Source organism: Hordeum vulgare, chromosome 3H (genome assembly GCF_904849725.1).
Source record: "Hordeum vulgare subsp. vulgare chromosome 3H, MorexV3_pseudomolecules_assembly, whole genome shotgun sequence".
Taxonomy (NCBI): Eukaryota; Viridiplantae; Streptophyta; class Magnoliopsida; order Poales; family Poaceae; genus Hordeum; species Hordeum vulgare.
The window spans coordinates 136,055,539-136,074,169 of NC_058520.1; positions in this window are offsets into that span (position 1 = coordinate 136,055,539).

Consider the following 18,631-nt stretch of genomic DNA (forward strand, 5'->3'; position numbering starts at 1 on the left):
TTGAATCACATTCGAATAGCAATTCAAACGGGTATTCCCGGATACCGGTTAAATTGATTCGACCTGATTCGACCTAATGTTAACATGCATGAAATTTCATGTTATGGTACTGATTTACATCTAGGGCAGTGTGTGATCATTGCATTTATAATGGGATTTGGATATTTTTGCAAATTCCATTTATAAAGTGATTAAAAGAATTGGATTATTCCTTATCTCACAATTTAGGGTTCTGTAACTTTTTCAACCATAGTTGAAAATAGCATAATCAGAATCCTTGAATTTTTCTGATACTTTTTCATATATAAATTATTTTCATTGGAGTTACAGATTAATTTCTATGATTTTTGCAATTTTTAGCAATTTCCTGAATTATTTTTATACTGGAAATTCTATTTATTGCATCAGGCTGACGTCAGCAGGTCAGCCGACCTGTGCAGGTCAAACCTGACAGGGGGGCCCCACTGGTCAGCCTCTCTGGGACTAATCCCACGCTGACCAGCCCCTAATTGGGGTTTGACCAGGCGTGGGGCCCTCTCTCAGCGACTCAGAGGAGGGCGATTAGGCCCTAATGGCCGGCCACGTCGACGGCCACCGGAGGGTGGTCGTCGGCGACCAAACCCGCGGCGGAGGGCTCGCCGGAGGCGACCTAGACGGCGCTGCACAACACCAAATCGCACGCGGATAGCAGCTACAGCAAGCTCGCGAAGTGGCCGATCTGGTAGGACCAACTAGGGAGGCTAGGGTCGCCGGAAGAAGCGACGGCGACGAGCCGGAGTGGCGGCCGAAGCTCGGGCGTCATCGGGGGGCTGGAATCAGAGGGATCCACGCTTAGATCTTAGCTGCTACGGCATCTACGCGTCGTCTTGGAGCTTCTGGTGCTCACGGGAGGACGAGCTGGACATCGGAGGGCTACCGGCGACGAGCGGCAGCGGCGGTGCTCGTCGGGCTCCGGTGAAACTAGGGCTAGAGAAGGGGATCGACGGGGAAAGCTTAGGGGAAACCACCGCATGCTCACAGGAAGTGCAGAGAAGAGCTCAGACGGCTCGGGGAAGGCCTGGGGGCGACGAATCGACGGGAGATGTCCGACGGCCAAAGGAAGAAGACGACGGCGTTGCGGGCGTTGCAGGGCTCGAGGGGACTTCGGCTTCTGCAGAGACGACCAGGGCGACGAGGTGGATCTAATGGCGTGCTCGGGGAGGGGTTCCTATGGCCAGGGCAACGGCCAGCTCGAGCTCGAGCTCGGCTCTAATGGCGGCAGCAGGGAGAAGGAGGGGATCCGGGCGGAGGAGGAGAACCGAGGCGGGGAATGGATAGGGAAGGCTCTGGGGAGCTTATCCCCGCCGTCGCCAACGCCAACCGGCGGCCAGGCAGGCACGCAGGTGCGTGGCCGCGCCGGAGGAGGCGGCGGCCACCTCCTGCTGCCTACTGGCGCGGGGAAGGGGACGAGCGGCGAGATGGGCTGGGCCTGGCGTGGGCGTCAGGTAAGACTTTTCCTTTTTCTTCTGTTTTTGTTTTTCTGTTTTGCTATTTATTGCTCTGCTAATTATTTCAGCTCCAAAACAAACAGTAAAAACTATTTTAAATCTCCTGAAATATTTGTTATAATGTCCCCACTCATTTCCAAGACTTTCAACATTTTTGGAAAATTATAGCTTCTGTTTTCAAATTTTTAGATTTGGAACCAGTGGCTTTTGCATTTATTTAAATTGCTTGAAGTGTCAAGAAAATAGTTTTCTCCAATGCTCATTTGCTTTCATGATTTATCAGAAAGTTTGAACATTTCTTGAGGCCATTTTGGGTTCATTGATTTTGAACTAGTTTGAAATTTCCTTTAATTGAAATGGTGGCTAGGGTTTTGAGTTTTTCCTTAGCCACTTTGTTGTTTTTGTTGAAACTTCTTAGATGCAAATGCAAAGAAGACATGAGCACAATGCTATATAGCTTAAGGTTTAGGGATGTGACAACACGGCTAATCATGATTAGTTTATACACTCTGCACAGGTTTGCACACTGTACCCACTAGACCCAACCCGAAGATTGAGACGAAGTCTTTCAGAAGCAGTCACCTCCACCCAACGGCAAGCCGGTACACCTATTTATATCTACGTCTGCTAGCTTTGCCCAGGCAAGGTTCCCACAACCTACTCAACTAAGCTAGAGCCCATATAGCTAGTGGTTGCGCATGGAAGCTACTAGTCACTAAGTCTGTCTGATCTTTTTGAACCTGGGCGGCATTCCACTTACATTCAGAGGGTAGAAACCATGATGTTCTTGAAACCACCCAGCAATACCATATCCGCCCAGAGGTGTATTATATCCTGAATTACTACTCAATTCATTTTGTAGTAATCCTCACATAATCTCAATGAACACAGGAACCAATCCCCGTCTACATGGCATAGCAAAATTTTATCTAACACGATCTTCATGACAAGGGAATATAGCTCAATAGCATAGCAATAATAATATTCCTATACATGCATAATTTTTATAGGGTGATATAATACTACATGCATAATTTTTATAGGATGATCAACATGTAACTTGCCTTGATTCTGGTTCAGAAAGTCACACTCCTGACAATAGTTTGCGTCGCACTCCGCACAATCTACACGTTGCAAACAATCACACCAATCAATCACCACAATCACATAACACCAAATAAAACCATCGGCAATAAAAAAACTTGTTTAAAACCAAAGCATAAATAGCACGGCAGTAGGTATAAAATCATCTACATGCTGATACGATGACAACGCAAAAAGAATTAACTAAATCGGATGAACGGTTTGCAAAATATGGCCTCCGGTAGTTTAAAACAAATCAGATTTCACTAAAAATTTAATTTTTGTAAAACTGAACACTACTGGTGCTATCATGTTCTACTCATCAATACGAGATAACAGGAAAACGAATTTCCTGATTCGGAGTTACGAGTAAAAAGATAAACACGTTTCAAAATTATACCGAGAATCTAACACAGTTAAAAACAGGTTAAAAACAGATTTTATTCGCCCAGAAGCTATTCATCGGGGTTTGATGAATCGGCTTGTGCGTGCGTTCTCACCACGAACAGCGGGGAAAACGGAACTGTCTCGGTGTGGTGCCTCCGATGGTGCTTCTCCGGTGGCGGTCGGACAAACTCCGGTGACGTACGCAAACTCCGGTGAACGGTTTCGCGAACTCCGGTGAATGGTGAGGTGCTCCGGCGATGGCGGCTCCGGCGTCGGCGCGGTGAGGGGCGGCTCCTCTGCGATCTAGGTGAGATGGGGTGACAGGAGAAAATCGGGCTGCAACTCTCAGGCGAAGGGGCTACGGTTCCTGGGGGCTTGGGTCCCTGAGACTTATTTCCTCGCGAGGAGGAGTCCAGCTCGGGGAAGTGGTCCAACTTGGGACAGGGATCCCTGGTGCCGGGTTTCCTGGCCGCTGGCCTCGCTGGCCACGTGGAGCTGGGGCCGGCTCGGTTTGGGATTAGGAGGAGGGGTGTTCGGTCCTGGGCGGTTTGGCCTGCAGCGATGCGCTCCAGTCAACGCTGGAGGATCATGGCATGGGCTAAGGCGATGGATGTGGGGGCACGTGGCTTCGTGGGAGCCTGGTGCTCTCGCTGGAGCGTGGCACTTGCGATGGGGCTGGTGGTGCGCTGGGGCTGGCCTGCCTCGGTGCACTCGTGGGCTGGCCCCGGTGGCACCTGTTGCACTTTTTTTAAAGATAAAGAACAAACAGCAAGCAAAGAAAAATAATAATAATAAATAATAATAAGTATATATATATATATATATATTTATATTTTCTAGTTAAATAAAATACCAGAAAAATAACATACATATATACTATAATACTTAGAAAAAACATAATAATATATACAACTAATATATACATATATATATAATATATCTATAGGAACCCTAGTTCCACCTAATGCAAACATTTGAAAATAAGTTTTAATGCAATGGGCTACACAACGAGCATTTAACAACTCAACCAAAATAATTTCGTAGATTATAAAATTTGCAAAACCAAATCGGTCAACTTCATATAACATTTTAAACATCATGAACTTTTTATATCACACGGGAGAAGTCATATTATCTCCACTCAAATAAATTGCCTCAAGTTACATAATGAATAAAATTTTCAAAAGAGAAAAATAATGCATAAAAATGTGAGATGCATATGAATGATCTATTAACATCCGAATTTAAGAAAATTGGGATGTTACAAACCTACCCCCTTAAGATGAATCTCACCCTCGAGATTCGGGTTGGCTAGCAAATAGGTGTGGGTGATCCTGCTTGAGATCCTCCTCTCGTTCCCAAGTAGCCTCTTCTTCGGTATGATGATCCCACTGAACTTTGCATAACCCGATTGCCTTGGCGCGAGTAATTCTCTCTGTTGTCTCCAAAATCTTAACAGGCTTCTCCTCATATGTCAAGTCAGTCTCCAACTGAATTGCCTCAAGTGGCACTGTATCTCTCAAAGGGACATCTGCCATCTCTTGCATGACACTTCTTCAGCTCGGATACGTGAAACACATTATGAACTCCTGACAAAGCTTCTGGCAACTCCAGCTGACAAGCTACGTCTCCTCGATGCTCCAAGATCCTGTAAGGCCCCACAAAGCATGGTGCTAACTTACCTTTGATTCCAAACCTCTTAATTCCATGAAGTGGTGAAACTCTAAGGTATGCACGGTCTCCTACCTCATATATCACCTCCTTACGCTTTGCGTCTGCATAACTCTTCTGTCTGGACTGTGCTATCTTTAGCTTGTCACGAACCAACCTGACTTTCTCCTCAGCATCTCTAATCAAGTCTGGTCCAAAGAACTGACGCTCTCCAACCTCATCCCACATCAACGGTGTCCTGCACTTCCTACCATATAGAAACTCAAACGGTGCCATCTTCAAACTAGCCTAATACCTGTTATTATATGAGAACTCTGCATATGGTAAATTATCATCCCAACTGGACCCGTAGTCCAAAGCACAAGCTCTCAACATATCCTCCAATATCTGATTCACCTTCTCAGTCTGCCCATCTGTCTGTAGATGAATGTTGTACTAAACTCCAGTCTAGTACCCAATGATTCATGCAACTGACGCCAAAATTTAGAAGTGAACTGAGTACCTCTATCAGACACTACCTTCTTTGGAACTCCATGCAGACAGACAATTCTGGACATATAAATCTTAGCTAGCTTAGCACTGGTATAGGTAGTCGTTATCGGGATGAAGTGAGCGACTTTAGTCAAACGATCAACAACTACCGAAATAGAATCATAACCTGATCGAGTCCTGGGTAATCCAGTGATGAAATCCATACCAATCTGATCCCACTTCCAATCAGGTATAGGCAAGGGTTGTAACAAACCTGTTGGTTTCTGATGCTCTGCTTTAACTCTCTGGCACACATCACATACTGCAATATACTCAGCAATTTCCCTCTTCAGGCTAGGCCACCAAAGTCTCTCCGTCAAATCCAAATACATCTTAGTATTACCTGGGTGAATAGAAAAAGGTGAATCATGCGCCTCCTGAAGAATCAACTTCCTTATATCTGCATCCTGAGGTACACAAATATGCTTCTCAAACCATATGGTTCCATGTTCATCCTCACGGAAATCTTTGGCATTCCCTTTTAGCATATTCTCCTTTATCTCAGCAATATACTTATCATCCTTTTGAGCTTCTTTAATTCTGTCAAGCAAGGTAGGCCTTACCTCAAGTGTATCCAAATAGCCTCTAGGGATCATCTCGAATCTCAAATCTCTGAACTGCTTACATAACTCCGATGGCATATCATCAATATTGATTGCATTAGCATGGCTCCTACGACTCAATGCATCAGCAACAACATTAGCCTTACTAGGATGATATTGCACATTCAGATCATAATCCTTAATAAGCTCCAACCATCTCCTCTGTCTGAGGTTCAACTCCCTCTAAGTAAATATGTACTTCAGGCTCTTATGATCAGTAAATATATCACAATGATTACCAACGAGATAATGCCTCCAAGTTTTCAGTGCATCCCCAATTGAGTCTAACTCCAAATCATGTGTCGGTTAATTATGCTCTTGATTCTTAAGTTGACGTGAAGCATAGGAAACAACTTTACCTTCCTGCATCAAAACACTCCCAAGTCCCTGACGAGAAGCATCACAATACACCTGGAAGTCTTTGTGTATGTCTGGCAGAGTTAAGACTGGTGCTGTGACTAAACGTTGCTTCAACTCCTGAAAGCTAGCTTCACAATCATCAATCCAAACAAACTTATTCCCCTTCTTCAACAATTCAGTCATAGGCTTTGCAATCTTTGAGAAATTCTCAATAAACCTTCTGTAATAACCTGCTAGGCCCAAAAAGCTGCGAATCTCACCAACTGACGTGGGTGATTCCCACTCTGTAACAGCAGCAACCTTAGATGGATCAACTGCAACTCCATTACCTGATATAACATGGCCAAGGAAAGCTACCTCATCCAGCTAAAACTCACATTTACTGAACTTGGCATACAACTGGTTCTCTCTCAGTTTCTCCAACACCAAACGCAGATGCACTTCATGCTCTTGCTTATTCTTGGAGAACACCAATATTCATCAATGAAAACAACCACAAATTTATCCAGGAACTCCATAAACACCTTGTTCATCATATTCATGAAGTATGCTGGGGCATTAGTCAATCCAAATGACATAACAGTATACTCATACAGCCCATACCTCGTAGTGAAAGTAGTCTTTGCAATATCTTGCTCACGAATCTTTAATTGATGATAACCAGAACGAAGATCAATCTTAGAAAGTACAGTAGCTCCCTCCAACTGGTCAAACAGATCATTTATCATAGGCAAAGGATACTTATTCTTAATGGTTACCTCATTTAGAGAACGATAATCAACACACATCCTCAAGGTCCCATCCTTCTTCTCAACAAACAAAACACGGGCTCCCCAAGGTGATGAACTTGGGCGAATAAATCCTTGTGCCTGTAACTCCCTCAACTGCTTCTTCAATTCCTCCAACTCTTATGGAGGCATTCTGTATGGTCTCTTTGCAATAGGTCCAGTACCAGGTATTAAATCAATGAGAAACTCAATATCTCTATCTGGTGGCATACCTGGCAACTCCTCCAGAAATACATCTGGATAATCCTTCACAACTGGGACCTCTTCCAGGCTACCCCCCTTAAGAGAGTTCACCTGCATCCTCTTATGCTGGTACTTACATACATATTTGATTCTCTTCCCTCCTGGTGCACTGAGAGAAATAGATCGACTAGCACAATCGATAACTCCTTCATATTTGGCCATCCAATCCATACCCAAAATAATATCAAGACCTTGTGACTTCAATATGATCAAATCTGTCAGGAAAACATGCTTCCCAATAGACAAGGGCATCTGAAAACATCCCAAACTTGCTGCCATCTCAGCCCCAGGATAACTTACTAGAATAGGTGAATTAAGGACTACGGTAGGCAGCTTATGTTTATGCACAAATACCCGTGATATGAATGAATGCGATGCACCAATATCAAAAAGCACAAGAGCGGCTACTGAGTTAATCAAAAACTTACCAATCACGGCATCATGCTCATTATAGACCTCCTCCACATTAACATGGTTGACATGATCCTTCTGAAAGGGTTTGGCTTGATGACTCCAGAATTCCCATTACCATTATTGCTCTCTGGGCATGCATTGGAGTAGTGGCCCATCTTTCTGCACTTGAAGCACTGGGCCTGATTAAGGTCTCTCTGCACTGGCACATTCTGGTGGTTCTGGTTATTATTACCTCCATTACCATTACCATTACCGTTGCCATTGTTGCCCTTGTGTCCATTATGATGATGGTGGCCATTATGATTGTGGCCATTACCTCCACTATGATGATGATGCCCATTACCTCCATGGTGATGATGTCCATTACCTCCATGATTATGATATGAAGTGCGTGGCTTCTGCTGTGGTCCTGAATTAAACTTGTTGTTGCTATACTTCCTTTTGCGGTTCTCTATTGCCTGATGCTTTCCCTCAAGCACAATAGCCTTATCAACAAGCTCCTAGTAATTACCAAAAGTGCACACAGTCAACTGAACTCCCAAATCATCATTCAAGCCCTCCAAGAACTTCTCTTGTCTAGCTGCATCAGTATTAACATCATTAGGAGCATAACGTGCAAGTTTATTGAACTCCTCCACATACTCATTAACTGAGCGACCTCCCTGACGCAAGCTGCAAAACTCCTTCTTCTTTAGACTCATGGCGCCAGCAGACACATGTGCGGCGCGGAAAGCTGCCTCAAACTGCGCCCATGTGATAGTATCAATGGGATAGGTGACCAAGTAGTTGTCCCACCAAGTTGTGGAAGGACCCTCCAATAGATGTGAGGCAAACCTCACCCTCTCTGCATCTGTGCATCCAACGGTCCGCCGGTTCCTACCAATAGAACGAAGCCAATCATCCGCCATAATAGGTTCAGGGCTGCTGGAGAACCTCTGAGGATTCAACCTCAAGAACCTAGTAAGCATATCCATAGGTGGGGGAGGCGGTGGGTTGTTGTTGTTATTGTTGGCCAAACCCTGGGCAAGCAACTGGATCAACTCGCCTTGTTCCTCAAGTATCTGCGGCACATATCATGGCGGTGCATCATTGCCATTGCCATTATTGTTGCCTGCTCCTGCATTCGTGTCCCTAGGCTCACGTCTCGGCGGCATCTGGTGGGCAAGAATAGATAAGAAAATAGATAGAATAGGTCTAGAGGAATATACATATTCTACCCATATGCATATTATGATCAAGGTAATAAATATGAGGCAACAAAACACCATAGCAATAACACAAACAAGCATAACAATAATCAAACATATCTATATATATAGTCGAATAATTTTGACAAGATCCTAGTTTAACAAACAAGCAAAATAACAATCAAGCAATCAACCTAGTATCGTCATGCCACAAAGCGGGCATAAGCAGATACGCTAACACGTTAATATCGCAAATAAAACAAGATAAGTGGTGGTCTCAACACTAGTTCCTACTTAAGTTGGTCAAGATACTATAGTGGTTATCTAATGAAAGAGTAAGATGTAGAGAAAGTGTATAGAATAAATTTTCACTCCTATGGCTTTTCTAATCCATTTTCTAGGGCCACGACCTACAGTCAACGCATTGCTCTGATGCCATCTGTAACGACCAAACATCAAAGGATTTGAGTCTCTGTGCTTTACTGTGCTAGTCCCTGGATCGACTCGCTAGCACACACAGTATAGATGAAAACCAGATATAGCAAGTGCATCATTTATAATAACGTATGATCCAGAATTTATAAAATATAACAATCTGCATAGCACTTAGCTAGCTTTATTGTATTAAACGGCGGAAAAGTAGCAGAATAATAACGAGGAGTCCCATCATAGCCCCTTACGAAGCAACGCATAGACTAGGGTTTAAGCTTCTGTCACTCCAGCAACCCATCATCTACTTACTACACCCCAATGCCTTCCTCTAGGCCCAAATATGGTGAAGTGTTATGTAGTCGATGTTCACATAACACCACTAGAGGACAAGACAACATACAACATATGAAAATACCAAACGAATATCAAATTCACATGACTATTATCAGCATGACGTATCCCATGTCCTCAGGAACAAAAGTAACTACTCACAAAGCATAATCATAATCATGATCAGAGGTGTAATGAATAGCATCAAGGATCTGAACATAAACTCTTCCACCAAGTAATCCAACTAGCATCAACTACAAAGAGTAATCAACACTACTAGCAACCTTACAAGTACCAATCGGAGTCGCGAGACGAAGATTGGTTACAAGAGATGAACTAGGCATTGGAGAGGAGATGGTGTTGATGAAGATGTTGACGAAGATGCCTCCCCTCCGACGAGAGGAGTGTTGGTGATGACGATGGCGACGATTTCCTCCTTCGGGAGGGAAGTTTCCCTGGCAGGATCGTCCTACCGGAGTTCTAGATTGGATCTGCTCAAGTTCCGCCTCGTGGTAGCGGCGAAACCACGAAAAAGCTCCCGATTGATTTTTTGTGGAACGAAACCCTTCATCTAGCAAAAGAGGGAGGTGGCGGCTACCAGGCTTGTGGCGCCCTGGTAGCTCCCCTCTGGTACTTCTTTTGCCCAGTATTTTTTATATAATCCCAAAATATTCCACGCAAATTTTCAAGGCATATGGAGTTGTGCAGAATAGTGGACTAAGATTTGCTCCTTTTCCAGTCCAGAATTCCAGCTGCCTTAATTCTCCCTCTTCAAATGAACCTTGCAAAATAAGAGAGAAAAGTCATAAATATGGTACCACAAAGTAATATGACAGCCCATAAAGCGATAAATATCAACATGAAAGCATGTTGCAAAATGGACGTATCAACTCCCCCAAGCTTAGACCTCGCTTGTCCTCAAGCGAAAACAAAGTTCCATAAACATGTCCACATGTTTAGGGACGAATGTGTCGATAAAACATAATACGTACATGAGGGCATCATGATCACACATAGAACAGCAATACATCATAAAGATTCTTATGGGAAAGTAACAATTCCTTCACAAAGCAAGGTATGAAGCAAAAACCTTACCGAGAAGTAACCAACAACAGTCCAAAGTCATTGAAGAAATTGCAATTTATCATAACATCCAAAAGAGTCAAATAAGAGCTTGTAAAGCAAACCCAGATACTCAATCATCTCTTTTGTTTTCCACAATTGTTACACGTCACGTGGTACTCATGGTATCAATGTTTCTGCCGCACACAGAGGAAGATAGGGGCTTATAGTTTTGCCTCCCATCTATTTACCTCAAGGGTAAAGTCAACAATAATAAAGCATAAGTACTCAACTCCAAGTTGATATATGAATATAGATCTTTCCCAAGAATGTGATGGTAGCCAAGACAATGGCAAAAATAGGGAATTGGTGAAGATCACCATGACTCTTACAAGGGCAAAAAGTAAAGGTACAAGATAGGCCCTTCGCAGAGGGAAGCTGTAACGACCAAACCTCGAAGGATTTGAGTCTCTGTGCTTTACTGTGCTAGTCCCTGGATCGACTCGCTAGCACACACAGTATAGACGAAAACCAGATATAGCAAGTGCATCATTTATAATAACGTATGATCCAGAATTTATAAAATATAACAATCTGCATAGCACTTAGCTATCTTTATTCTATTAAACAGCGGAAAAGTAGCAGAATAATAACGATGAGTCCCATCATAGCCCACTGGCGATGTTGAGTGAAGACTCGCGACCCTAACGGTACCTTACCCCTCGTCTGAATATCCTGCAACATGATACGTTGCAGCCATATAGGTCAATACTTTGAATGTATTGGCAAGTTACACAGGAATAATAATAATCAGACCTACATGTACATGCATAATATAACAAGAGAAAGGTTGATGGCTATTTTGCAGAAAGCTGATTTTATCCTCATCGCTACCTAATAGTCAAGTTTTAATTTGTTTACTACAATTAACTCACCTTACTCCTATTACCATTATTAAGTTTCCCATCAAATTTTATTAAGTGTGTCATCTGTCAAGATCATCCAACAACTGCAATGGCCTAGCTGCTCGAAATTGTCCATAACTGGGGACACGGCTAATCATGATTAGTTTATACACTCTGCAGAGGTTTGCACACTGTACCCACTAGACCCAACCCGAAGATTGAGACGAAGTCTTTCAGAAGCAGTCACCTCCACCCAACGGCAAGCTGGTACACCTATTTATATCTACATCTGCTAGCTTTGCCCAGGCAAGGTTCCCACAACCTACTCAACTAAGCTAGAGCTCATATAGCTAGTGGTTGCGCACGGAAGCTACTAGTCACTAAGTGTGTCTCATCTTTTTGAACCTGGGCGGCATTCCACTTGCATTCAGAGGGTAGAAACCATGATGTTCTTGAAACCACCCAGCAATACCATATCCGCCCAGAGGTGTATTATATCCTGAATTACTACTCAATTTATTTTGTAGTAATCCTCACATAATCTCAATGAACACAGGAACCAATCCCCGTCTACATAGCATAGCAAAATTTTATCTAACACGATCTTCATGACAAGGGAATATAGCTCAATAGCATAGCAATAATAATATTCCTATACATGCATAATTTTTATAGGGTGATATAATACTACATGCATAGAAAAATAATAGGTAAAGGATGATCAACATGTAACTTGCCTTGATTCTGGTTCAGAAAGTCACACTCCTGACAATAGTTTGCGTCGCACTCCGCACAATCTACACGTTGCAAACAATCACACCAATCAATCACCACAATCACATAACACCAAATAAAACCATCGGCAATAAAACAACTTGTTTAAAACCAAAGCATAAATAGCACGACAGTAGGTATAAAATCATCTACATGCTGATACGATGACAACGCAAAAAAGAAACAACTAAATCAGATGAATGGTTTGCAAAATATGGCCTCCGGTAGTTTAAAACAAATCTGATTTGACTAAAAATTTAATTTTCGTTAAACTAAAAACTATTGGTGCTATCATGTTCTACTCATGAATACGAGATCACAGGAAAAAGATTTCCTGATTCGGAGTTACGACTAAAAAGATAAACGCGTTTCAAAATTATACCGAGAATCTAAGAGAGTTAAAAACAGGTTAAAAACAGATTTTATTCGCCCAGAAGCTGTTCATCGGGGTTTGATGAATCGGTCGTGCGTGCGTTCTCACCACGAACAGCGGGGAAAAACGGAACCGTCTCGGTGTGGTGCCTCCGATGGTGCTTCTCCGGTGGCGGTCGGACAAACTCCGGGGACGTACGCAAACTCCGGTGAACGGCTTCACGAACTCCTGTGAATGGTGAGGTGCTCCGGCGATGGCGGCTCCGGCGTCGGTGCAGTGAGGGGCGGCTCCTCTGCGATCTAGGCGAGATGGGGTGACAGGAGAAAATCGGGCTGCAGCTCTCAGGCGAAGGGGCTACGGTTCCTGGGGGCTTCGGTCCATGGGACTTATTCCCTCGCGAGGAGGAGTCCATCTCGGGGAAAGGGTCCGACTTGGGAGAGGGATCCCTGGCGCTGGGTCTCCTGGCCGCTGGCCTCGCAGGCCACGTGGAGCTGGGGCCGGATCGGTTTGGGATTAGGAGCAGGGGTGTTCGGTCCTTGGCGGTTTTGCCTGCAGCGATGCGCTCCAGTCAACGTTGGAGGCTCGTGGCCTGGGCTGAGGCGATGGATGTGGGGGCACGTGGCCTCGTGGGAGCCTGGTGCTCTTGCTGGAGCCTGGCACTTGCGATGGGGCTGGTGGTGCGCTGGGGCTGGCCTGCCTCGGTGCACTGGTGGGCTGGCCCCGGTGGCACGTGTTGCACTTTTTTTAAAGAAAAAGTACAAACAGCCAGCAAAGAAAAAAATAATAATAAATAATAAAAAGTATATATATATATTTATATTTTCTAGTTAAATAAAATACCAAAAAAATAACATACATATGTACTATAATACTTAGAAAAAAACAGAATAATATATACAACTAATATATACCTATACATATAATATATCTATAGGAACCCTAGTTCCACCTAATGCAAACATTTGAAAATGAGTTTTAATGCAATAGGCCACACAACGAGCATTTAACAACTCAACCAAAATAATTTCGTAGATTATAAAATTTGCAAAACCAAATCGGACAACTTCATATAACATTTTAAACATCATGAGCTTTTTATTTCACATGGGAGAAGTCATATTATCTCCACTCTAATAAATTGCGTGAAGTTACATAATGAATAAAATTTTCAAAAGAGCAAAATAATGCATACAAATATGAGATGCATATGAATGATCTATTAACATCCGAATTTAAGAAAATTGGGATGTTACAGAAGCAGTGGTTGTCATGCGCTTTTGAGGTTTGAATGCATGTCCTCTTAGTGCGGAGGAACGTCACTTTATATTGCCTCCTGTGATAAAAAAAACCTTATTATGCAGTCTGTTGCTTTTATGTCTTCCTCATCACAGGTTCGTACAAAGCTTATTTTCCACACACTAATAGATCATACATATTAGAGAGCAATTTTTATTGCTTGCACCGATGACAAGTTACTTGAAGGATCTTATTCAATCCATAGGTAGGTATGGTGGACTCTCATGGCAAAACTCGGTTGAAGATTTATGGATGCACAAGTAGTATCTCTACTTGGTGCGGGAGTTTTGGCTAATATGAGGTGGAAGCGATCGTCACATGCTAAGGGATCTCTAATCATATAACATTGTTTGGAACCTAGCAAACACAATTCATTATGTTGTATTCCTTGTCCAACATCTACTCCTAAGCATGTAATAGTTTGGTGAGTGCTCACAATTGTAAAAAGTGTCTAAGATGATATATTTATATGTGAACCTCTCTTTCCTTATTACTTCTTATTAATTGCAACAATGACTGAGGTCTATGTTGATTTATTCTCAACAAGTTTCAATCATCATACTTGTCATGTGTGAAGCTATCACTTTCCATAAGATCATCTCATGATCTTTCATGCTATCGTTCTTTTCATACTTTTGATCACGACACAAAGCAAACCCCTTACTAAGATACTCTTTATTATATAGCTCACAAGCTCGAATACATCGGGGGAGAGACAAAGCAAAAGACTCAAACTAAACACTAAAGACTTATTCCTCTAAGAGGAGAAATAAAAACTGAAAAGGAAAGAAGTAAAACAAAGGTAAAAGAAAAAGATATAAAGGTTATACGATACCAGGGCAACTCCCCCAAGCTTGGCAAAAGCCAAGGGGATTGCCCATACCAATGCTTAGTTGTCTTCCTTTGGTGGTGATGGTGGTGGAGTTGTTGCCTTTGATTCCAAGAGAGCTATTAATCTTTGATTTATACCTTTGAGATATGCGACATGGTTTTCCAGCAAAACAACTTCACGAGAAAGGGAAATATTGCGAGCACGAGTTGTTTCACAAAACCTCAAGAGTTCAATCAAGGATGGAGACAGCACGTGGAGGAAGGGTTGGAGAAAATCTACTCCTTCAACGTCTTCAATGTTCAACATAGGTTGAACTTCCTCCCTAGCTTGAGTTTTCTCCTTAGCTTTGTCCCTAGCTTCCATGACTTCTACTCTTTTCAGATCAGCATCTACTTCTTCATGAACTTGGGGAAGATCATTCTCCCCAAAAGATTCCTGAGACACCGTTGCTCTAAATCTGCGGCAGACAAGAGGCTCGAAACAAAAACAGAGGAAAACTGCGTGATACGGAGATCGAAACCTTCGGGCGAATATATAATGATTTTTTCTGGACCAGATGGAGTGCTCCGCAAGAAAACGGAGTCCGGGAGGCACACGAGGTGCCCACAAGCCCCCTAGCCGCCACTAGGGGGGTAGGTGGCGGCTACCAAGCTTGTGGCCTCCTCGTGCGCTCTTCGGACTGCTTTTTATTTTTCTAATTTTCCAAAAATTCCAAAACGGAGGAAATTTCCTATTGGAAAAGCTTCGAAGTCCAATTTCTTACCAAAACAGATACCTCTTTGTTTTCAGGGTCTGAAACAGGCTGATAGACATCCCTTATGTACTCCTCTAGTGTTATGATGTTGATGATATTGGTCTCAACATTTATGGGAGTACCGGAGATATAATGCTTGATTCTTTGCCCATTTACCACTCTAGGAAAATTTCCTTCCGTGTTATTGATTTTGATGGCACCGGAACGATATAATTCCTCAATAACATAAGGACCTTCCCATTTAGAGAGAAGCTTGCGTGCGAAGAATCTTAAGCGAGAATTGAATAGCAGGACATAATCACGTACATTGAACTCTCGTTTCTGTATTAGTTTATCGTGCCATCTCTTAACCTTTTCCTTGAAAAACTTGGCATTCTCATATGCCTCGGCCCTCCATTCATCTAACGAGCTGATATCAAACAACCGCTTCTCACCGGCAAGTTTGAAATCAAAGTTGAGCTCTTTGATTGCCCAATAAGCTTTGTGTTCCAGCTCAAGAGGTAAATGACAGGCCTTATCGTAAACCATTTTATCCGACGACATGCCCATGGGATTCTTATAAGCAGTCCTATAAGCCCATAGTGCATCGTCAAGCTTGCTAGACCAATTCTTTCGAGATCTGTTGACAGTCTTTTGTAGGATCAATTTGATCTCCCTATTACTCAACTCCACTTGACCACTAGACTAAGGATGATAAGGAGATGCAACTCTATGGTTGACATCATACTTAGCGATCATCTTGCGGAAAACACCATGAATGAAGTGTGAACTGCCATCAGTCATCAAATATCTAGGGACTCCAAATCGTGGGAAAATGACTTCTTTAAGCATCTTAATAGAGGTGTGGTGATCAGCATTTTTAGTGGGGATAGCTTCTACCCACTTAGTGACATAATCCACAACAACTAAGATGTGAGTGTACCCATTGGACTCGGGAAGGGTCCCATATAATCAAAGCTCCAGACACCAAATGGTTCAATGACAAGTGAATAGTTCATAGGCATTTCCTGACGCTTACTGATATTCCCTATTCTTTGGCATTTGTCACAAGAAAAGAAAAACTTACGACCATCCTTGAAGAGAGTGGGCCAATAGAAACCTGATTGCAATACCTTATGAGCAGTTCTATCTCCAGCGTGGTGTCCTCCATAGGCTTCGGAATGACACTTTTACAGGATCTGTCCCTGTTCATGTTCAGGCACACAACGTCTAATAACACCATCTACTCCTTCCTTATAAAGGTGAGGATCGTCCCAAAAGTAGTGTCTCAAATCAAACAAGAATTTCTTCTTTTGCTGATAGGTGAAACTGGGTGGTATGTATTTGGCTACGATATAGTTTGCGTAATCAACATACCATGGTGCACTATGTGAAGTGTGGATGACATTTAATTGCTCATTAGGAAAGCTGTCATCAATAGGTCGTGGGTCACCAAGGACATTCTCTAGCCTGGACAAGTTATCTGCTACAGGGTTATCAGCACCCTTTCGGTCAACGACATGCAAATCAAATTCCTATAGCAGGAGAACCCATCTGATCAGCCTAGGCTTAGCGTCCTTCTTCTCCATAAGGTACTTAATAGCAGCATAATCAGAGTGAATAGTGACTCTAGAGTCAACTATATAAGATCTGAACTTTTCACATGCAAACACGACTGCTAAAAACTCCTTTTCCGTAGTGGCATAGTTTCTTTGGGCACTGTCTAGAGTTTTACTAGCGTAGTGAATAACATTCAACTTCTTGTCAACTCTTTGTCCTAGAACAACACCAACAGCATAATCACTAGCGTCGCACGTGATTTCGAAGGGCAAGTTCCAGTCAGGTGGTTGAACAATGGGTGCGGTTATCAAAGCCTTCTTAAGTATTTCGAAAGCTTCCTCACAATCCTCATCAAAAACAAAAGGAACATCCTTCTGCAAGAGGTTGGTAAGAGGCCTAGAAATCTTAGAGAATTCTTTAATGAACCTTCTATAGAAACCAGCATGACCTAGGAAACTTCGTATACCTGTGATATCTGTGGGGCAAGGCATTTTCTCAATTGCATCGACCTTAGCCTTATCAACTTCAATGCCTCTTTCAGAGATTTTGTGTCCTAAGACGATGCCTTCATTAACCAGAAAGTGGCACTTCTCCCAATTCAAGATGAGGTTGGTATCTTTGCATCTCTGTAAGACTCGATCAAGGTTGCTGAGACAATCATCAAGGGAAGACCCGTAAACGGAGAAGTCATCCATGAAAACCTCGACAATCTTTTCACAAAAGTCAGAGAATATAGCCATCATGCATCTTTGAAAGGTGGCAGGTGCATTGCATAAGCCAAAAGGCATACGTCTATAAGCAAAGGTACCGAAGGGGCAGGTGCAAGTGGTTTTCTCCTGATCAGATTGTGCAATAGGTATTTGCGAGAAACCTGAATAACCGTCTAGAAAGCAAAAGTGTGTGTGTTTGGATAGCCTTTCTAACATTTGGTCGATAAACGACAAAGGATAATGATCTTTCCTGGTTGCCTTGTTTAGTTTTCGGAAGTCTATCACCATCTTGTAGCCAGTAATAATCCTTTGTGGGATTAATTCATTCTTATCATTAGGAACGACGGTGATACCTCCCTTCTTAGGTACGCAATGTACTGGACTTACCCAATCACTATGAGCAATAGGATAAATGATTCCTGCTTCCAGAAGCTTTAATATTTCTTTTCTAACGACCTCTTTCATCTTAGGACTTAATCTCCTTTGATGATCAGCAACTGGTTTAGAATCAGGATCGGTTTTAATCTTGTGGTGACATAGAGTGGGACTAATACCCTTAAGATCATCAAGAGTATATCCAATAGGAGCATGGTGCTTCCTGAGAGTTTTTAGTAACTTCTTCTCTTCATGCTCTGAGAGGAGAGCACTAATAATAACTGGATATATCTCCTTTTCATCAAGATAGGCATACTTAAGAGTATCAGGCAACTGTTTAAGCTCGAACACAGGATCACCCTTTGGTGGGGGAGGATCCCGAAGTAGTTCAACATGCAGATTATTCTTGAGAATAGGATATTGTTCTAAGACAATTTTATCTATCTCATCTCTTTCCTCCATATGCATATCGTTTTCATGCTCAAAAATATATTGC